The sequence below is a fragment of the Bos javanicus genome, chromosome 9 (assembly GCF_032452875.1).
Source record: "Bos javanicus breed banteng chromosome 9, ARS-OSU_banteng_1.0, whole genome shotgun sequence".
NCBI classification, from domain to species: Eukaryota; Metazoa; Chordata; class Mammalia; order Artiodactyla; family Bovidae; genus Bos; species Bos javanicus.
In genome coordinates, this window is record NC_083876.1 from 25,646,899 (window position 1) to 25,667,994 (window position 21,096).

The window sequence follows — 21,096 nt, forward strand, 5'->3', positions numbered from 1 at the left end:
CATGTTCATTGAGCCGGTGATGGCCATCCAACCATCTCATCCTCTGTCGTCCCCTTCTCCTCCTGCTTTCAATCTTTCCCAGCATCAGGGTCTTTACAAATGAGTCAGTTCTTCGCATCAAATGGCCAAAGTACTGGAGTTTCAGCTACAACATCAGTCCTTTCAATGAATATTCAGGACTGATCTCCTTTAAGATGGACTGGTTTGATCTCCTTGGAGTCCAAGGGACTCTCAAGAGTCTTCTCCAACATCACAGTTCAAAAGCATCAATTCTTCCGCACTCAGCTTTCTTTATAGTCCAAATCTCACATCCATACATGACTACTGGAAAAACCATAGCTTTGACTAGATGGACCTTTGTCAGCAAAGGAAAGTCTCTGCTTTTTAATATCCTCTCTATATTTGTCATAACTTTTCTTCCAAGGAGCAAGCGTCTTTTCATTTCATGGCTGCAGTCACCATCTGCAATGATTTTGGAGTCCAAAAATAAAGTCTCTCACTGTTTCCATTGTTTCCCCATCTATTTGGCATGAAGCAATGGGACCAGATGCCATGATCTTAGTTTTCTGAATGTTGAGTTTTAAGCCAACTTTTTCACTCTTCTCTTTCACTTTCATCAAGAGGCTCTTTAGTTCTTCTTTGCTTTCTGCCATAAGGGTGGTGTCATCTGCCTATCTGAGGTTATTGATATTTCTCCTGGCAATCTTGATTCCAGCGTGTGATTAATCCAGCCCAGCGTTTCTCATGATGTACTCTGCATAGAAGTTAAATAAGCAGGGTGACAATATACAGCCTTGATGTACTCCTTTCCCGATTTGGAACCAGTCTATTGTTCCATGACCAGTTCTAACTGTTGCTTCCTGACCTGCTTACCGATTTCTCAAGAGGCAGGTCAGGTGGTCTGGTATTCTCATCTCTTACAGTTTGTTGTGATCCACACAGTCAAAAGCTTTGGCATAGTCAATAAAGCAGAAATAGATATCTTTCTGGAACTCTCTTGCTTTTTCGATGATCCAGCAGATGTTGGCAATTTGATCTCTGGTTCCTCTGCCTTTTCTAAATCTAATTTGAACATCTGGAAGTTCACGGTTCATTTATTGCTGAAGCCTGGCTTGGAGAATTTTGAGCACTACTTTGCTAGCGTGTGAGATGAGTGCAATTGTGCAGTAGTTTGAACATTATTTGGCATTGTCTTTCTTTAGGAACAGAATGAAAACACCTTTTCCAGTTCTATGGCCACTGTTGAGTTTTCCAAATTTGCTGGCATATTGGGTGCAGCACTTTCACAGCATCATCTTTTAGTATTTGAGATAGCTCAACTGGAATTCCATCACCTCCACTAGCTTAAAGCCCACTTGACTTCACATTCCAGGATGTCTGGCTCTAGGTCAGTGATCAATCATACCATTGTGATTATCTTGGTTGTGAAGATCTTTTTTACACTTCTTCTGTGTATTCTTGCCACCTCTTCTTAATATTTTCTGCTTCTGTTAAATCCATACCATTTCTGTCCTTTATTGTGCCCATTTTTGCGTGAAATGTTCCCTTGGTATCTCTAATTTTCTTGAAGAGATCTCTAGTCTTTCCCATTCTATTGTTTTCCTCTATTTCTTTGCACTGATCACTGAGGAAAGATTTCTTATCTCTCCTTGCTATTCATTGAAACTCTGCATTCAAATGGGTACATCTTTCCTTTTCTCCCTTGCTTTCTGTTCTCTTCTTTTCATAGCTATCTGTAAGGCCTCCTCAGACAGCCATTTTGCTTTTTTGCATTTCTTTTTCTTGGGCATGGTCTTGATTCCTGTCTCCTGTACAATGTCACAAACCTTCATCCATAGTTCTTCAGGCACTCTGTCTATCAGATTTAACCCCTTGAATCTATTTCTCACTTCCACTGTATAATCATAAGGGATTTGATTTAGGTCATACCTGAATGGTCTAGTGGCTTTCCCTACTTTCTTCAATTTTAATCTGAATTTGGCAATGAGGAGTCATGATCTGAGCCATAGTCAGCTCCTGGTCTTGTTTTTGCTGACTGTATTGAGCTTCTCCATCTTTGGCTGCAAAGAATATAATTAATCTGATTTCGGTGTTGACCAGCTGGTGATGTCCATATGTAGAGTCTTCTCTTGGAAGAAGATGTTTCCTATGACCAGTATGTTCTCTTGACAAAACTCTGTTAGCCTTTGCCCGGAGCAGCAGCTGCATGGTGTTGGAGCAGCTATGAGGAGACACCCTACATCCAAGGGCAAAGGAGAAGCCCCAGCAAGATAGTTAGAGGGGAGAATTCACATTTACAATCAAACCCCATTCCTGCCAGAGATGCTCAGAGGGCTCAAACAAACCTTGTGTGCACCAGGACCCAGAGACCCCACGGAGACTAAGACAGAACTGTTTTTGAATGTCTCCTGTGGAGGTACGGGTCAGCAGTGGACTGCCACGGGGGCAGGGGCTCTGGGTGCAGCAGACCTGGGTATGGCATAAGCCTAGGAGGTCACCATTAATCCCACCATAGGGCCTCCAGAACTTACACAGGACTAGGGAAACAGACTCTTGGAGGGCACAAACGGAACCTTGTGAGCACTAGGACCCAGAAGAAAGGAGCAGCTCACAAGAGACTGAACCAGACTTGCCTGTGAGTGTCCAGGAGTCTGGTGGAGGCATGAGTCGGCGGTGCCCTGCTGCAGGGTTGGGGGCACTGAGTAGCAGTACATGCATAGGACCTTTTGAAGGAGGTCGCCATTATCTTCATTACCTCCACCATAGTTTGGCTTCAGGTCAAATAACAGAGAGGGAACACAGCCCTGCCCTTCAGCAGAAAATTGGATTAAAGATTTACTGACCATGGCCACACCTATCAGAACAAGACCCAGTCTCCCCCTCAGTCAGTCTCTCTCATCAGGAAGCTTCCATAAGCCTCTTATCCTTCTCCATCAGAGGGCAGACAGACTGAAAACCACAATCACAGAAAACTAACCAATCTGATCACATGGACCACAGCCTTTTCTAACTCAGTGAAACTATGATGGCAAAGGTGAAGCATAAATAGTGTGGCCTGGGGTTGTGGAAGCTGCAGCAGGGAATAAACCACTAAGGATTAACCAGAGACAGTTTAATAAAAGGAGTGTTTGCAGAGGTGTGAGCTGGTAAAACAAACAAACAAAAAACAAGCAACAAAGGATGGTGATGTATTTAGCGATGAGCAGAGCCAGGTTCAATTGCTGGGTCAGGAAGATCCCTTGGAGAAGGGAATGGCTGCCCACTCCAGTATTCTTGCCTGGAGAATTCCATGGACAGAGGAGACTGGCGGGCTATTGTCCATGGAGTCACAAAGAGTCCGACATGACTGAGCAACTAACACACACACAAAAGAGACAGAAAACCAAGCCATTTTCATCCCTAGGCCTGAAAATCTAGGAGGAGTGATGTTTGGCTGGTGGTACAGCCATGAGAGAGGTACTGTTCCTAAGAACTCTGGCCATAACCAGATGAATGCAACTATTGGCAAAATCTTGGTTAGAAAAGAATGTGTGAGGATGGGATCACTGTCTTCTTCTACTCTTGGATATCCTGCCAAGGCCTCCTGTTGGTTAAATCTGAACAGGAGGCAGAAAGCAGAGAAGCTCAGAAGATGGATCTGATAGGTACTCAGAAAATAAACAACACTTTAAAGTGTTGTGAAAACAGAGTTTCAGCAACTGTTGTAGATATTGGCTTCACCCAGGATGACAGTGAGATGGTGGAGAAGCATGTAATAGTCTCTCCCAGAGGAGACCCCAGTTTGATTTGTGGGTTGGGCAGGTCCGCTGGAGAACAGATAGGCTACCTACTCCAGTATTCTTGGGCTTCGCTTGTGGCTCAGCTGCGAAAGAATCTTCTCGCAATGCAGGAGACCTGGGTTCGATCCCTGAGTTGGGAGGATGCCCTGGAGAAGGGAAATACAATCCACTCCAGTATTCTGGCCTGGAGAATTCCATGGATTGTCCATGCAGTCGCAAGGACTTGGACATGACTGAGCAACTTTCACTTTCAGAGTTTTATATATAGTCAATATGATCCTGTGGAATTACAGTGCATGATAACTGGTTGTTAGAAATATAACTAGAAGGCTATCTAAGATTTTGAGGTCTCATAAAAAGTAAAATTTACGCAGACAGTTTTGGTGTTATCTGTATTCCTCTTATTTAAAAATTATAAATCTTTGTATAGGTCATTATAGAGTAGAGGGCTGGATATACAGTCCACCTTAAACAACTAGAGAACCAGAGAAAACATATGAAGCAATAGCTTTTGGACAACAGTCAAAGGCAGCTCAGGACAGTAATCCTTGAGAGAAAGGGATCCAGTTATGGGATTGGTAGCAAAGCGGTAAGAGCAAAATTTAAAGGTGATGGAGTTATTCTACATCATAGTTATGATGGTGGTTCTATGACTGTATACATTTGTCATAAATCATTGAATTTTTCATCTAGAAACAATGAATGTTATTGTATATAAGTTGTACTTCAATAAATATTTCATAGGAGAAAGAAAAATTTAGGCTATAGATGATTTTTTATAAGTTAGCTTTTAAAAATTATATTTTACATGTTTATTTAAAAGAAAAAAATGGAATAGAAGGGTATAAAATGTAAAGCAAAAATCTTTTTCTCTTCAAATACTACTTCTTGGGCATTTTGCTAAAAACAATTTTTAAAAATTTTCAGAAATTTTTTACATTATTTCTATTGTTTGTTATAAACAAACATTTATCAGAGGTGCTCTATGCTTTAAATTTTTTCTTTTCTTTCTCCCTCCCACCTTCCCTCTCTTACTTCTTCCTTCCTACCTTCCTCACTTTCACAAGATGACTCTTATTTTATGACTTCAAAAATTTTTGGACACAGAATTAGGTAGATTTACCTTTTTCTTACTTGCTGCATATACTTCTATTGAATGGATTATTCTAATACATTTAGTCATTCCTCTATTACATATTCAGATTTACTCCATGTTTTGCTAGAATAAAAAATGCTACAATGACTGCTCATAGGTGTATATATATTCTTATATCTTGTGCCTAACCATGTGGGGGCCATTGTTTATGCAAATTTTAAAATTTCACGAATATGGTTGAATCAGTTCAGTTCAGTTCAGTCGCTCAGTCGTGTCCGACTCTTAGTGACCCCATGAATCGCAACACGCCAGGCCTCCCTGTCCATCACTAACTCCCGGAGTTCACTCAAACTCATGTCCATCAACTCAGTGATGCCATCCAGCCATCTCATCCTCTGTCGTCCCCTTCTCCTCCTGCCCCCAATCCCTCCCAGCATCAGAGTCTTTTCCAATGAGTCAACTCTTTGCGTGAGGTGGCCAAAATACTGGAGTTTCAGCTTTAGCATCATTCCTTCCAAAGAAATCCCAGGGCTGATCTCCTTTAGGATGGACTGGTTGGATGTCCTTGCAGTCCAAGGGACTCTCAAGAGTCTTCTCCAACACCACAGTTCAAAAGCATCAGTCCTTCAGCACTCAGCTTTCTTCACAGTCCAACTCTCACATCCATACATGATCATTGGAAAAATCATAGTCTTGACTAGACGGACCTTTGTTGGCAAAGTAATGTCTCTGCTTTTGAATATGCTATCTAGGTTGGTCATAACTTTCCTTCCAAGGAGTAAGCGTCTTTTAATGTCATGGCTGAAATCACCATCTTCAGTGATTTTGGAGCCCAAAAAAATAAAGTTTGATAACTGTTTTCACTGTTTCCCCATGTATCTGCCATGAAGTGATGGGACCAGATGCCATGATCTTCGTTTTCTGAATGTTGAGCTTTAAGCCAACTTTTTCACTCTCCTCTTTCACTCTCATCAAGAAGCTTTTTATTTCCTCTTCACTTTCTGCCATAAGGGTGGTGTCATCTGCATATCTGAGGTTATTGATATTTCTCCCGGCAATCTTGATTCCAGCTTGTGATTCTTCCAGACCAGCGTTTCTCATGATGTACTCTGCACAGACGTTAAATAAGCAGGGTGACAATATACAGCCTTGACGTACTCCTTTTCCTATTTGGTACCAGTCTGTTGTTCCATGTCCAGTTCTAACTGTTGCTTCCTGACCTGCATACAAATTTCTCAAGAGGCAGGTCAGGTGGTCTGGTATTCCCATCTCTTTCAGAATTGTCCATAGTTTATTGTGGTCCACACAGTCAAAGGCTTTGGCATAGTCAATAAAGCAGAAATAGATGTTTTTCTGGAACTCTCTTGCTTTTTTGATGATCCAGCTGCTGCTGCTGCTGCTAAGTCTCTTCAGTCATGTTCGACATTACTTTGCCAACAAAGGTTCGTCTAGTCAAGGCTATGGTTTTCCCTGTGGTCATGTATGGATGTGAGAGTTGGACTGTGAAGAAGGCTGAGTGCTGAAGAATGGATGCTTTTGAACTGTGGTGTTGGAGAAGACTCTTGAGAGTCCCTTGGACTGCAAGGACATCCAACCAGTCCATTCTGAAGGAGATCAGCCCTGGGATTTCTTTGGAAGGAATGATGCTAAAGCTGAAACTCCAGTACTTTGGCCACCTCATGCGAAGAGTTGACTCATTGGAAAAGACTCTGATGCTGGGAGGGATTGGGGGCAGGAGGAGAAGGGGATGACAGAGGATGAGATGGCTGGATGGCATCACTGACTCGATGGACGTGAGTCTCAGTGAACTCCAGGAGTTGGTGATGGACAGGGAGGCCTGGTGTGCTGAGATTCATGGGGTCGCAAAGAGTCGGACACGACTGAGCAACTGATCTGATCTGATCTGCATGCCTCCCTCAGACACTCACTACATATAACATTGCTTTGTGGGCTCTCGCGACTTCTTCCATTCTCTAATAAAGAAAGCTTTGACTGAGGCTGTGGGTCACAATGATGACAGTGACTGTCCTCAAAGAGGCCAGGCCAAAGATGAGGGGGCATCCAACTTCTTGACAATCCATTTCATTGGAAACAATGCATAAAGCAGGAATTCTAAGGGGGTGTCCTGAATTTGAAAACTTTGCTTCCCTCCCTTCCCTTTATTAAAAAAAGATCAAAAAAAGGCTAAATTTTGCTAAAGTTTCAGAAAGCAACACTTCAAAGGTGAATTACCTAAGCAAAGTGACATGTTTATTCACAGGAACAACTATGGAACTACAAAAAGGAAATCCAAAACAAACAAACAAACAAAAAAGGGATATATGTATACGTATAGCTTACTCACTGGAAAAGTCCCTGATGCTGGGAAAGATTGAGGGCAGAAGGAGAGGAGGGCGTCAGAGGTTGAAATGACTAGATGGCATAAAAGCACTCTGTGTGAAAATGCATATAGCATTGGGAGTTAAGAATGGAACTAAATATTTAGGTTACATTCACTATTTAAAATGCTGAAACCTACCAGGGATAACTAAGATCAGAGTCTAATCATAGTTTGTTTGTCCAATAAGGATGCAATTCAGAAAATGATACTGTGTGTATTGAACAATCTCAGAGAAAATAGGGCTCCTGGTTTGGAGTTTCTTAGAGAGAGAGCTCTTCTATAACGGCTTAGGAGTCCACGTGGTTGTGATATTTCCAGAATGAAGGGCTAAGTCAATCCTGATGAAACTTTGAAAGATGCCACCAAGTCTAAATGTTTCAAAGCCAACACTTGAACTGCTAAATCATTCCCTCTGTTTTAAAGGAGTGATTATTTGATTGACAACGGGGATGGAGAGAAATCCTTCAACAGTAATGCATATGGGCACATCATCTCCCTGATTACATATGGAAGAGGATGGGATGTGGGGGAAACCTCCTGATTCATTCAGACACACAAATCATCCAGAAGAGGGGCGTACCCCATTTTCTCTTGAACTCTAGTAGGAAATTTCCCATGCCATAATTGTATTTGTTATACTGCAGTGATCAAAGTCCATAAATTCCTCCATCTATCCTCATTCAGAGAAACCATATGGCATTACTAGGAGAGTCACATGTAAGGCTGGTTTGTTGTGTACATGATTAAATATCCATGTGGGAAAGGAACACTGGGGAGAGCAAAAACATTTAAAAGAAGAGGTAAAAGCATGAACTCTAAGAGATACGTGGATATATATTCTACTCCTGTAGGATCTAAAGTGTTAGGGGTATACAGAAGACATAACAGCAGTATGATCATGATGGGGAAGGAGGAGGGATTTCTGAAAACAAGTGGTTTCTCTCAGCAGCTGTGCACATAAAGCATGTGTGGCTTAGTTGCTTAGCCATGTCTGACTCTTTGCCACTCCAGACTCTTCTGTCCATGGGATTCTTCATGCAAGAATACTGGAGTGGGTTGCCATTTCCTCCTCCAGGGGATCTTCCTGACCCAGGGATTGAACCTGCGTCTTCAGTGTCTCCGGCATTGGCAGGTGGGTTCTTTACTACTGAGCTACTGCAGAAGCCCCACATAGGTCTTCATCAAAAATTCTAGAAGGCAAATATGGTCATTCAGAAGTCTATGGATTATCAGACAGTCCTATGATCTTGTGCTCTGTTTGGTAGCAAGGAAAATGATAACTATTTAGTGAAAAGCAAGGAGGTAGATTTCTTTTTGCTATCAGATTAGTGAAGATAAAAAAGTTTGATTATGCCCAAAATCTGTGTGGATACAAAGAAATAGATACTTTTGGAGTAAGTAATTTTTTGAAAATGCTATTCAACCATATCGTGAACCGTGAACTTCCAGATGTTCAAGCTGGTTTTAGAAAAGGCAGAGGAACCAGAGATCAAATTGCCAATATCTGCTGGATCATCGGGGAGAAGGCAGTGGCACCCCACTCCAGTACTCTTGCCTGGAAAATCCCATGGAGGGAGGAGCCTGGTAGGCTGCAGTCCATGGGGTCGCTAAGAGTCGGACACGACTGAGCGACTTCACTTTCACTTTTCACTTTCATGCATTGGAGGAGGAAATGGCAACCCACTCCAGTGTTCTTGCCTGGAGAATCCCAGGGACGGTGGGGCCTGGTGGGCTGCCGTCTATGGCGTTGCACAAGAGTCGGACACGACTGAAGTGACTTAGCAGCAGCAGCAGCCTTTTCTTTTTGTTTGTTTCTAGCACCCTGCTGGTTGTCAATGGCACTGTGTCCCCCTAGTCCAAACACCACTGAGGAATGATGTCCTTGTGAGTTTTCTTTAGAAAGCAGTCTGTAGGTCTCAGTAAGGACTCTTTCTTAACATCAACTACCAGCCTGCTGAGAAGCCTGTGCAGATCAATTTTTTTAAATTTAATTCTTATTGAAGGATAGTTTCTTTACAAGGTTCTGCAGGACAGCAAGGTGAATCAGCTATGTTGTTGTTCAGTCGCCCAGTCGTGTCTGACTCTTTGCGACCCCATGGACTGCAGCACGCCAGGTCTCCCTGTCCTTCACCATCTCCCAAGTTTTGCCCAAGTTCATGTCCATTGCATCAGTGATGCCATCCAGCCATCTCTTCCTCTGATGCCCTCTTTTTCTTCTGCCCTCAATATTTTCCAGCATAAGGGACTTTTCCAGTGAGTAAGCTATACATATACATATATCCCTTCTTTTTTTTGGATTTCCTTCATATTTAGGTCACCAGAGAACACTGAGTAGGGATTCCCTGAGCTATACAGTAGGTTCTTATTAGTACTCTATACATAGTATCAATAGCGTATATATGTCAATCCCAGTTTCCCAATTCATCCCATCCCTCCCCCCTGATTGAGGGCAAGAGGAGAAGCGGGTAGCAGAGGATGAGATAGTTGGATGGCATCACTGACTCAGTGGACATGAGTTTGAGCAAACTCAGAGAGATAGTGAAGGACAGGGAAGCCTGGAGTGCTGCAGTTCATGGTGTCTCAAAGAGCTGGACATGACTGAATCACAACAACTCACCCCTGAGGTGTGTGTGTGTGTGTGTGTGTGTGTGTGTGTGTGTGTTTGGCTGCACTGCATGGCTTATGTGATCTTAGTTCCCTGACCAGGGTGGAATCTGAGTCCACAGCAGTGAAAGCCCAAGTCTTGACCAATGCACCACCAGGGAATTCCCCTGGGCAGACCATTTTAATTGACCAGAACCGAATCTGGTCAATGATCACAAAAAATGAATGCTTTTAGGTTGGTTTCCCTTTGCACACTTACAGAGCTAAAGATTAATTATATAAGCACTCTATTTCTAAGATATAAGAAGGCAAAAAATTTCAAGGGCTTTTTTTTTTTTTCATTTTAAAATTTGGATGGAATTCCAAGCATCATGATGAAAATATTCTCTATGTAATAGTGGGGTCCATAGATCTTTGATTTCTCCCTTATGTGAATAACATTGATATAGCATGGACAGATGGTTCAGGGCTCTGTATAAGTGGAACTGCAAACTTGGACATGTTTTCTAGTTTCTCTGAGGCTCAGTCTTCTCATCTGTAAAATGGGCATAGTGATAGCACCTGTCTCCCAGATACGTTATGATGATTTAATGAAATAATCCATTTACAATGCTTTCTATGTAGTGAAAAATACATGTTAGCTGCAAACATTTCCTTGGTATAAGTATGCAGAAATTTTACAGCTGGCTAAATAGCATTTGATTAAAGTAAACATATAAAATTAAAGCTTTAAAAAATTACAGGGGGGAAAATTATAGTTGTAGCCCACATTCAGTGGGTTGTGTCTTATGCTGTGTTTTTGTTGGTAGTGTAGCATATGTGTGCTCAATCGTGTCTGACTCTTTGTGACCCCGTGGACTATTGCCCTCCAAGCTCCACTGCCCACGGAATTTTCCAGGCAAGAAATACTTGAGTGGGTTGCCACTTTCTTCTCCAGGGGAATCTTCCCAACTGAGGGACTGAGTCCACGCCTCTTGCGTCTCCTGCACCGGCAGGCAGATTCTTTGCAGCTTGCGCCACCTGTGTAATTATGTTAGGTAGAATAAACACTTTTTTGTTGTCTCCCTACACCCTCTCCCCCACCCAGGGTTGATGTATCTGGTGCTTAACTCACTGGGGAGAATTGGGAGTGTATATGATGGATTTTGCTTTTCCACTTCCTTCTCTGAATCCATGCCTCCCACGCATATATCTCTCGTAGCGCTTTCTAAATTGTATTGGAATGATGCATTCGTCTATCTGAATTATCCACTAGGATGAGAGCTTTTTCAGAACAGAGACTGTGTCTTATTAACTTTGTCTTGTGAGCAACGTCTATAGCACTTGGCGCCTGGTGCCATGTGGGTCCTGGATAAATATTTCATGACTGACCGAATGTATTTCTAAGGACTTTCTGCCAGCTGATAGCAGAACTTAGCTATTACTAACTACAACCAGAAAATTTTTTAAAAATAAAATTAAGTATAAAATGTGTTAAGGTTGAGAAAATATTACAGTAATACATATGTCATGTTTTAATATCAAGTCATTTAAAAATACTTTTTAAATTTTGAAACATTTCAAGAATTGAAAAATTCAGAAATTAAAATAACAGATGCATGTATATCAGTCACTAAATAGAGATGCTGCAGCTTTCTCTGTATCTTTATAAAAACATAATGTTAAAATTAGAAGCCTCCACCATCTACTTCTCTGGTCTCATTGTTTTTCCTTCTCTTCCTCTCTGGAGGTAACTGCTATCCTGAAATGGTATCTATTTTCTCTATAGTAAAAGCACAAAACTATTAAAAAAATTTTTTTATAAAAGTAGAGACTTTTTAAATACAAAGTCTTTTTTTAACTTTCTCTCTCTCTCTCTTTTGTTTTTTTTGTGACATGATTTTTTTCTCTCAGCTCTGAAGACCATGCTAACTAGGGCAATGGAAAATGTCACAGCACCTCTTTGGCTAAAGGGCCTGACTGGGGAGGGGTACAGATTTAAAATTAAACATAACTGTGCATTGACTTTTGCTTGCTTAATAAAAAAGTGTGATCTAGGTATCAAATCACCTTGCAGTTTTAATCTTAAAACCACCAGTGGCATATCTAAGCACCGGTAATTTCATTTTTCAAAGAGTCTACGTCGGGTCTGGAAATAGTCACTAACCTTTTTGTCATGGGTGCCTAAGAAATTTTCTGCCTGAGGTGGGGGGGGGGAGTTATTAATTTTGTTCCTTTTTAAAGTGATAAACTTCTGTCTTCTTCCACCTTATCCTCCCTATGTGCATGCAATACAGCAGATATACTCCAGAATATACAGTCCATTTGATACAAATTGCTACACTCTAGATTCAGATTTTTTTTTTTAATTTGAGGTTTAATTCACTTATCACATATCATGAAATTCATTTTTTAAATTGTATTTAACCAGTACAATTGATTGTCTTCTAATATATTCAGAAGGTTATCCAACCATCATTGCTAATTCCAGGATTTTTTCATTATCCCCAAAAGAAACCCCCTACCATTCTAGCAGTTACTTCTGATCTCCTCTCCTCTGCTGCTGCTTAGTCACTTCAGTCGTGTCCGACTCTGTGCGACCCAAGGGACGGCAGCCCACCAGGCTCCCCCGTCCCTGGGATTCTCCAGGCAAGAATGCTGGAGTGGGTTGCCATTTCCTTCTCCAAGCAACCACTTCTCCTCCTCTAAGCAACCACTAATTGACCTTTTGTCACTTTGGATTTGCCTGTTTTGGACATTTCATATAAATGGAATACAATCTGTGACCTTTTGTGACTGATTTCTTTCAAGTTTCATTTATGTTGTAGAAATGTATCAGTACTTCATTCCTTTTTATGATTGAATAATAATCCATTATAGACCACATTTTGTTTAACCTTTCATCAGTTGGTGGACATCTGTGTGGTTTCTACTTTTTGGTTATTATAAATAATTCTGTTCTGAACGTTTACATACAGGTTTTTGTGTGAACATATATTTTCAGTTCTCTTGGGTATATATGCCTAGGGCTGGAATTGCAGGGTCATATGGTAACTCTATGTTTAACTTTTTGAGGAACTGCTGAATTATTTTCTAGAGTGGCTGTACCATTTATACTCCCAGCATCAAAATATGAATGTTCCAATTTTTCCACATCCTCAGCAACACTTGTTATTGTGTGTCTTTTTAATTATAACCATCTAGTGATTATGAAAAACATCTATTTCTGCTTTATTGACTATGCCAAAGCCTTTGCCTGTGTGGATCACAATAAACTGTGGAAAATTCTGAAAGAGATGGGAATACCAGACCACCTGACCTGCCTCTTGAGAAACCTATATGCAGGTCAGGAAGCAACAGTTAGAACTGGACATGGAACAACAGATTGGTTCCAAATAGGAAAAGGAGTACGTCAAGGCTGTATATTGTCACCCTGTTTATTTAACTTCTATGCAGGGTAAATCATGAGAAACGCTGGGCTGGAAGAAGCACAAGCTGGAATCAAGATTGCTAGGAGAAATATCAATAACCTCAGATAGGCAGATGACACCACCCTTATGGCAGAAAGTGAAGAGGAACTAAAAAGCCTCTTGATGAGAGTGAAAGAGGAAAGTGAAAAAGTTGGCTTAAAGCTCAACATTCAGAAAACGAAGATCATGGCATCTGGTCCCATCACTTCATGGCAGATAGATGGGGAAACAGTGGAAACAGTGTCAGATTTTATTTGGGGGGGCTCCAAAATCACTGCAGATGGTGATTGCAGCCATGAAATTAAAAGATGCTTACTCCTTGGAAGGAAAGTTATGACCAACCTAGATAGCATATTCAAAAGCAGAGACATTACTTTGCCAACAAAGGTTCATCTAGTCAAGGCTATGGTTTTTCCTGTGGTCATGTATGGATGTGAGAGTTGGACTGTGAAGAAAGCTGAGTGCTGAAGAATTGATGCTTTTGAACTGTGGTGTTGGAGAAGACTCTTGAGAGTCCCTTGGACTGCAAGGAGATCCAACCAGTCCATCCTAAAGGAGATCAGCCCTGGGTGTTCATTGGAGGGACTGATGCTGAAGCTGAAACTCCAATATTTTGGCCACCTCATGCGAAGAGTTGACTCATTGGAAAAGACTCTGATGCTGGGAGGGATTGGGGGCAGGAGGAGAAGGGGACGACAGAGGATGAGATGGCTTGGATGGCATCACCAACTCGATGGACATGAGTCTGAGTGAACTCCAGGAGTTGGTGATGGACAGGGAGGCCTGGTGTGCTGTGATTCATGGGGTCACAAAGAGTTGGACATGACTGAGCGAGTGAACTGAACTGAGTGATTATGAAGTGGTATCTTGTGGTTTTGATTTGTATCTCTATAATGACTAAAGATATTGAGCATTGTTTCATGAACTTATTGGTCATTTGCATACGTTCTTTGAAGAAATGTCTATTCATATTCTTTGTTCATTTATTAATTAGATTGTCTAACTATTGTAAGAGTTCTTTATGTATTTTGGAAACTAGATCCTTTGTGGATATATAGTTTGTAAATATTTTCTCCCATCTTGTGGTTTGCCTTTTCGTTTCTTGATAGTGTCCTTTGATGAAAATATTTTAATTTTGATGAATTCCAATTTACCTATTTTTTCTCTAGTTGCTTGTACTTCTGGTGTCACATCTAGGAAACTGTTACTTCAAGATCATGAAGATTTAGTCTCATATTTTCTTCTAGGCATTTGATAGTTTAGCTCTTACATTTAGATCTTTGACTCATTTGAAATTAATTTTTGCATATAGTATGGGATAGGGGTCCAACTCCATTCTTTTGAATGCATATATCCAACTGTTTCAGCACTGTTTGTTGAAAAGCTTATTTTCTCCCTCCACCCCCTCTCCCCCATGAATGATTGGCACTCTTGTCAAAATCAACTATTCATGATTGTTTAGGTTTATTTCTGGGTTCTTTATTCTATTTCTTTGATCTGTTTATCCTTATACCAGTAACATGCAGTCTTCATTGTTATAGCTTTGTGGTAAGTACTGTAGCTTTGAAATTGGAAAGTATGAGTCCTCCAACTTTGTTACACTTTTTCAAAATGTTTTAGCTATTATGAGTATTTCCATACAGATTTGGGGTTCAGCTTGTTGGCTTCTGCAAGAAAGCTAGCTGAGGTGTTCTGTGACAGCCTGGAGGGACAGAGTGGGAAGGCAGGTGGGAGGGGGGGTTCAAGATGGAGGGCAACATGTACACCTATGGCCGATTCATGTCAAGATATTATAAAGTAATTATCCTCCAATGAAAATAAATAAAATTTTTAAAAAGATAGCTGAGATTTTGATAAGGATAGTATTCAATTAATTTGGGAAGTATTGCTATCTTAACAATATCAAGTCTTCCAATTCATGAACATGCAATATCTTTTTATTTATTTAGGTATTCTTTAATTTTTTTCAGTGATATTTTATATTTTTTCAATGTGTACCTCTTACACTTTTTTTTGTTAAGATCATTCCTTAAGTATTTTATTCTTTGACACCATTATAAACAAAATTGTTTTCTTAATTTTATTTTTAGATTGCTTATTTAAAGTGTATAGAAATACAGTTGCTTTTTGTGTATTGATTTTATACCTTGAAACCTTGCTGAACTCAAGGTTGTGGATTTCTTAGGATTTTCTATATACAGGAGCGTGTAATCTACAAATACACACAATTTTATTTCTTCCTTTTCAATCTCAAGGCATCATATTTCTTTTTCTTGTCTGATTGCCCTGGTTAGAATTTCCAGTCTCTGTATTTGTGAATGAGATATTAGTTTATAGTTTTCTTTCTTGTGATATATTTGTCTAAATTTAGAGTAATTTAGAAAGTGTTTCCTTCCTTGTATTTTTTGGAGGACTTTGTGAAGGATTCATGTTAATTCTCTTCTTTAAAATTTGGTAGAATTCACCAGTGAAGCCATTTGTTTCTGGGCTTTTCTTTGTGGGAAGTTTTTAGCTATTAATTCAATTTCTTTATTTACTATAGGCCTGTTTACATTTTGTATTTCTTCTTGATTCAGTTTAGTTAGATTGTGTCTTATTAGGACTTTGTCCATTTCATCTAGTTATTAATCTTTAGCATGTAATTGTTCATGGTATTTCCTTTTAGTTTTTTTTTTTTTCTATAAGACTAAATAATACCCCCATTTTTATTCCTGATTCAGTAATTTGAGTCTTTTCTCTTTTTTCTCAGTCACTTTACCTCAAGGTTTGTCGATCTTGTTGATCTTTTCAAATAACTTTTGGTTCTGTTGATTTCCTCTATTTTTCAATTCTCTATTGTATTCATTTTCATGCTAATGTTTCTTTCATTTTTCTTACCCTGGGTTCAATTTGGTCTTTTCTAGTTTCTCTTATAAATTTTACCCTGGCAGTGCTTTCATCGCATCTCATACATTTTGATATGCTGTGTTTTTTCGTGTGTGTTTGTGTTCCCAAGATATCTATGAATCTTTCTCTTAAAATTAACTATATTTTTTTTTAGTAGTCTATGATTTCAATTAAATACATTAAAATCTAGAGTGATTTAAATCTCAAATATCTTTTCACTGTTTATTTTCATAGTCACTTAAGTATAGTTATTGGCCTGGCATAGCTGAAGTTGTGTCTTTTTCTATTCTGTAAGCCAAACAGCCTCTTTTCCTAGAGATGTGGACTTAAACTAAAGTCACACATTTCATGCATGGCTTATAGTTGTTTTTATTTTCTTTAATTATATTTTATACTCTTTGTTTTTAGTCTTAAACACATAATTCAGATTTTTCAGTTTTCTATTTTATTCATGCTAATATTTGAGTTTTGAGTTTTTCAGAGTTCACCAATATCTTTATATTCCCCTGCTTTTGTGAACTATCATTTTTCCCCCCACGTGACTTATTTGACATATTATCATTCTTCCAGTTATCGTTTTTTAAGATTAATTAATTAATTCTAATTGGAGGATAATTACAACATTGTGATGGCCTCTGCCGTACATTAACATGAATTAGTCATAGGCATATATGTGACCCCTCCCTCCCCACCTCATGCCTCCAGGTCATCACAGAGCACCTGCTTTGGGTTCCCTGCATCATACATCAAACTCCCACTCCAGTTATCATTTATAAGAACCTGAGTATACAACATGAAAGTCCAGTAAGCTTAGGACTTCGGGGGAAATTTGGCTAAGATTGAAGGTGATTAAAAAAGGGTTACCTTCATTTGTTTAACAGACATTAAAAGAACTCCTACTATGTTGCCAGGCACTGTTCAACAGTTCACAAAATTGACAAAGTTCCTGGCCTTATGGAACTTACATTCTAGTTATGGGAAAAAGGCAATACAAGTAAAGAAATAAGCAAATAAATATATGTGTCTGGTGTTAATAAGTTCTAAAAAGAAAAATAAAGCAGGTCAGGGGAATAATATTTAAACAGAATGTTTATTTAGGGAAGGCCTTTCTGATTAGAAGTCATTGATTTGAAATCAGAATAAAGTAAAAACTGAGCTATATGACTATCTTGAGATGGAAAAGCAAACCTTTGGGGTAGGAGTTTGCTGGGTAAATTCAAGGAGCAACAAGGAGCCCCAAGTAGCTAGAGATAGAAGAGGTAAACCAGAAAGCAGAGAGGTAACATAACCAGGTCATTTCAGACCTTGGCTGCATATAGTAAAAACTCCCAGCCTGAAGGTCTTGCCTAACTACTGGGAAACACTGGGCTGGCCTACTGGAGTTGGGCCAGCAACCAGGACTGTGTTGGGGGCTGGGTTCTAGATGTCTAGCAGGAAAATCATAGTAAAGGGAGTTGCTTTTTATTTTTTTGCTTCTCAGCTAATCACTGCTGCTCAGTTTCTAAGTTTACCTCCAGCTCTTGAGAGCATCGGAGAAGGCAATGGCACCCCACTCCAGTACTCTTGCCTGGAAAATCCCATGGATGGAGGAGCCTGGTAGGCCACAGTCCATGGGGTTGCGAAGAGTCAGACACGACTGAGCGACTTCACTTTCACTTTCATGCATTGGAGAAGGAAATGGCAACCCACTCCAGTGTTCTTGCCTGGAGAATCCCAGGTACAGGGGAGCCTGATGGGCTGCCATCTATGGGATCGCACAGAGTCGGACACGACTGAAGCAACTTAGCAGCAGCAGCAGCTTGAGAGCAGGTCAAAGCAGAACACTTCCCTGGAATGAACTGAGTGTCTTCAGCTGATATAGGCTGCAAGGCATCGGGTGGACAGCAGTAACTTACTCAGCATGTAGTCAGAGGAAGCCAAGTACAGATAATCATTTTGTTGGAATCATTCAGACATTCTCAGCTCGTGAAGAAAAGAAGATCTTGAGTCACATTGTCCCAGTGTTAGCTAATTGCCCTCTCCTTCCAGTATAGCTTATCATCCTGGGATATCCCTTCACTCACCTTCTTGGAATCCCTTCAATTTTATCCTGTTCCCTGCATCCTATGTTTTGTGAGCTTTGAGCTTAACTCTACCATTGTTATATTCTTTCATAATCATTTAGGTTAACCAACATACCATTTTTTGGATGCTCTTTATTCCTTCTTATATCTTTATTTTTCCATCTGGGACCATTTTCCTCTTGTCTGAAGAACAGCCTTTGGAATTCCTTTGATGCATGTCTGCTAGTGGTGAGTTCTTTTGGAGTTCTTCCTATTTTAAAAATGTCTTTATCTTTATTCTGCATTGAAAATCAGCAGTGTTTTTTAAAAAATTTCATGTGAACATTTATTGACCTTCACCTGGCTTTCTTTTTTTCAGCGTTATTTGTTTGGACCTATTTGGCCATACATGACTGGCTCTTTTGTGCCACATTCAGCCACCTGGCTCTCATGGAACTTCAGCAACTTTTCATCATTTCTACCCTCATTCTCTCTTCTTCACTGACTTTCCCTGTTCCATATAGAGGGTCTACCTACTGATCTTCTAGACTTTCATGTCCTTCTCTCCCTCTTAACTTTTGACCTCGCTTCACATTCCCTTCTTCAGTAATCTTGCTCTGCTTCTTCAGAACAGGCTTGGCACAATTTCTTGGCTACACTCTTGGCTCCCTGCTTGACGGTCACCCAAATTCTCTTCCAGCTCTGCTGCATCCAGCCACTCTGGAGAAATCTCTTTCCAAGTTAGGCTTGGATCATGGAAGCTCTGACCTCAGTACAATTTTTATGGGAATGATTTTTTGGTTCAGTTCAGTTCAGTCATATCTGACCCTTTGTGACCCCATGGACAGCAGCACGCCAGGCCCCCCTGTCCATTACCAACTCCCAGAGTTTACTTAAACTCATGTCCTTTGAGTTGGTGATGCCATCCACCCATCGCATCCTCTGTCATCCCCTTCTCCTCCCTCCTGCAATCTTTCCCATTATCAAGGTCTTTTCAAATGAGTCAGTTCTTCACATCAGGTGGCCAAAGGATTGGAGTTTTAGCTTCAGCATCAGTCCTTCCAATGAACATTCAGGACTGATCTCCTTTAGGATGAACAGGTTGGATCTCCTTGCAGTCCAAGGGACTCTCAAGAGTCTTCTCCAACACCACAGTTCAAAAGCATCATTTCTTTGGTGCTGACTTTTGGTAAGTTGGTTCAAAACATTCAGATTCTGGTTGATGACACATTTAATTAAAAAAGGAACAGAGAGGAACTTGGGGTGTATGGGAGAAGTTCTCTCACAATTTATCAAGGTAAAAATTTAAACATAGAACAAATCAAATGAAACTCCCAACATATATATATATATATTTCAGCAGTACGTGAACCGTGAACTTCCTGATGTTCAAGCTGGTTTTAGAAAAGGCAGAGCAACCAGAGATCAAATTGCCAGCATCCGCCAGATCATCGAAAAAACCAGAGAGTTCCAGAAAAACATCTATTTCTGCTTTATTGACTATGCCAAAGCCTTTGACTGTGTGGATCTCAATAAACTGTGGACAATTCTGAAAGAGATGGGAATACCAGACCACCTGACCTGCCTCTTGAGAAATTTGTATGCAGGTCAGGAAGCAACAGTAAGAACTGGACATGGATCAACAGACTGGTTCCAAATAGGAAAAGGAGTACGTCAAGGCTGTATATTGTCACCCTGCTTATTTAACTTACATGCAGAGTACATCATGAGAAATGCTGGACTGGAAGAAACACAAGCTGGAATCAAGATTGCTGGGAGAAATATCAATAACCTCAGATATGCAGATAACACCACCCTTATGGCAGAAAGTGAAGAGGAACTCAAAAGCCTCTTGATGAAAGTGAAAGTGGAGAGTGAAAAAGTTGGCTTAAAGCTCAACATTCAGAAAACGAAGATCATGGCATCCGGTCCTATCACTTCATGGGAAATAGATGGGGAAACAGTGTCAGACTTTATTCTTTGGGGCTCCAAAAATCAGTGCAGATGGTGATTGCAGCCATGAAATTAAAAGATGCTTACTCCTTGGAAGAAAAGTTATGACCAACCTAGATAGCATATTCAAAAGCAGAGACATTACTTTGTCAACAAAGGTCTGTCTCGTCAAGGCTATGGTTTTCCCTGTGGTCATGTATGGATGTGAGAGTTGGACTGTGAAAAAGGCTAAGCGCTGAAGAATGGATGCTTTTGAACTGTGGTGTTGGAGAAGACTCTTGAAATTCCCCTGGACTGCAAGGAGATCCAACCAGTCCATTCTGAAGGAGATCAGCCCTGGGATTTCTTTGGAAGGAATGATGCTAAAGCTGAAACTCCAGTACTTTGGCCACCTCATGCGAAGAGTTGACTCATTGGAAAAGACTCTGATGCTGGGAGGGATTGGGGGCAGGAGGAGAAGGGGATGACAGAGGATGAGATGGCTGGATGGCATCACTGACTCGATGGACGTGAGTTTGAGTGAACTCCGGGAGTTGGTGATGGACAGGGAGGCCTGGCGTGCTGTGATTCATGGGGTCGCAAAGAGTCGGACACAACCGAGTGACTGAACTGAACTGAACTGAACTGATATATATACACGAAACCTTGTTTAAGTTGATATACATTTTACCCGAAATATTTGTTTCCCTGTTTTAGGGATTTAGGGCTATGTTTTATGATTTTTATGTCTCAATATTAAGAAGTATAAAAACTTTTTTCTCAGAATAATTAGACATGATTATGCCATGAAAATTTATTGAATCATTGAAACTAGAAGATGAGTTTGGAAAGACCTATCAATAATTTTCAAATTATTACAAATGAATTAAAATTTGGTTTAAAACATATATTCAGAGTCCTTGTTACA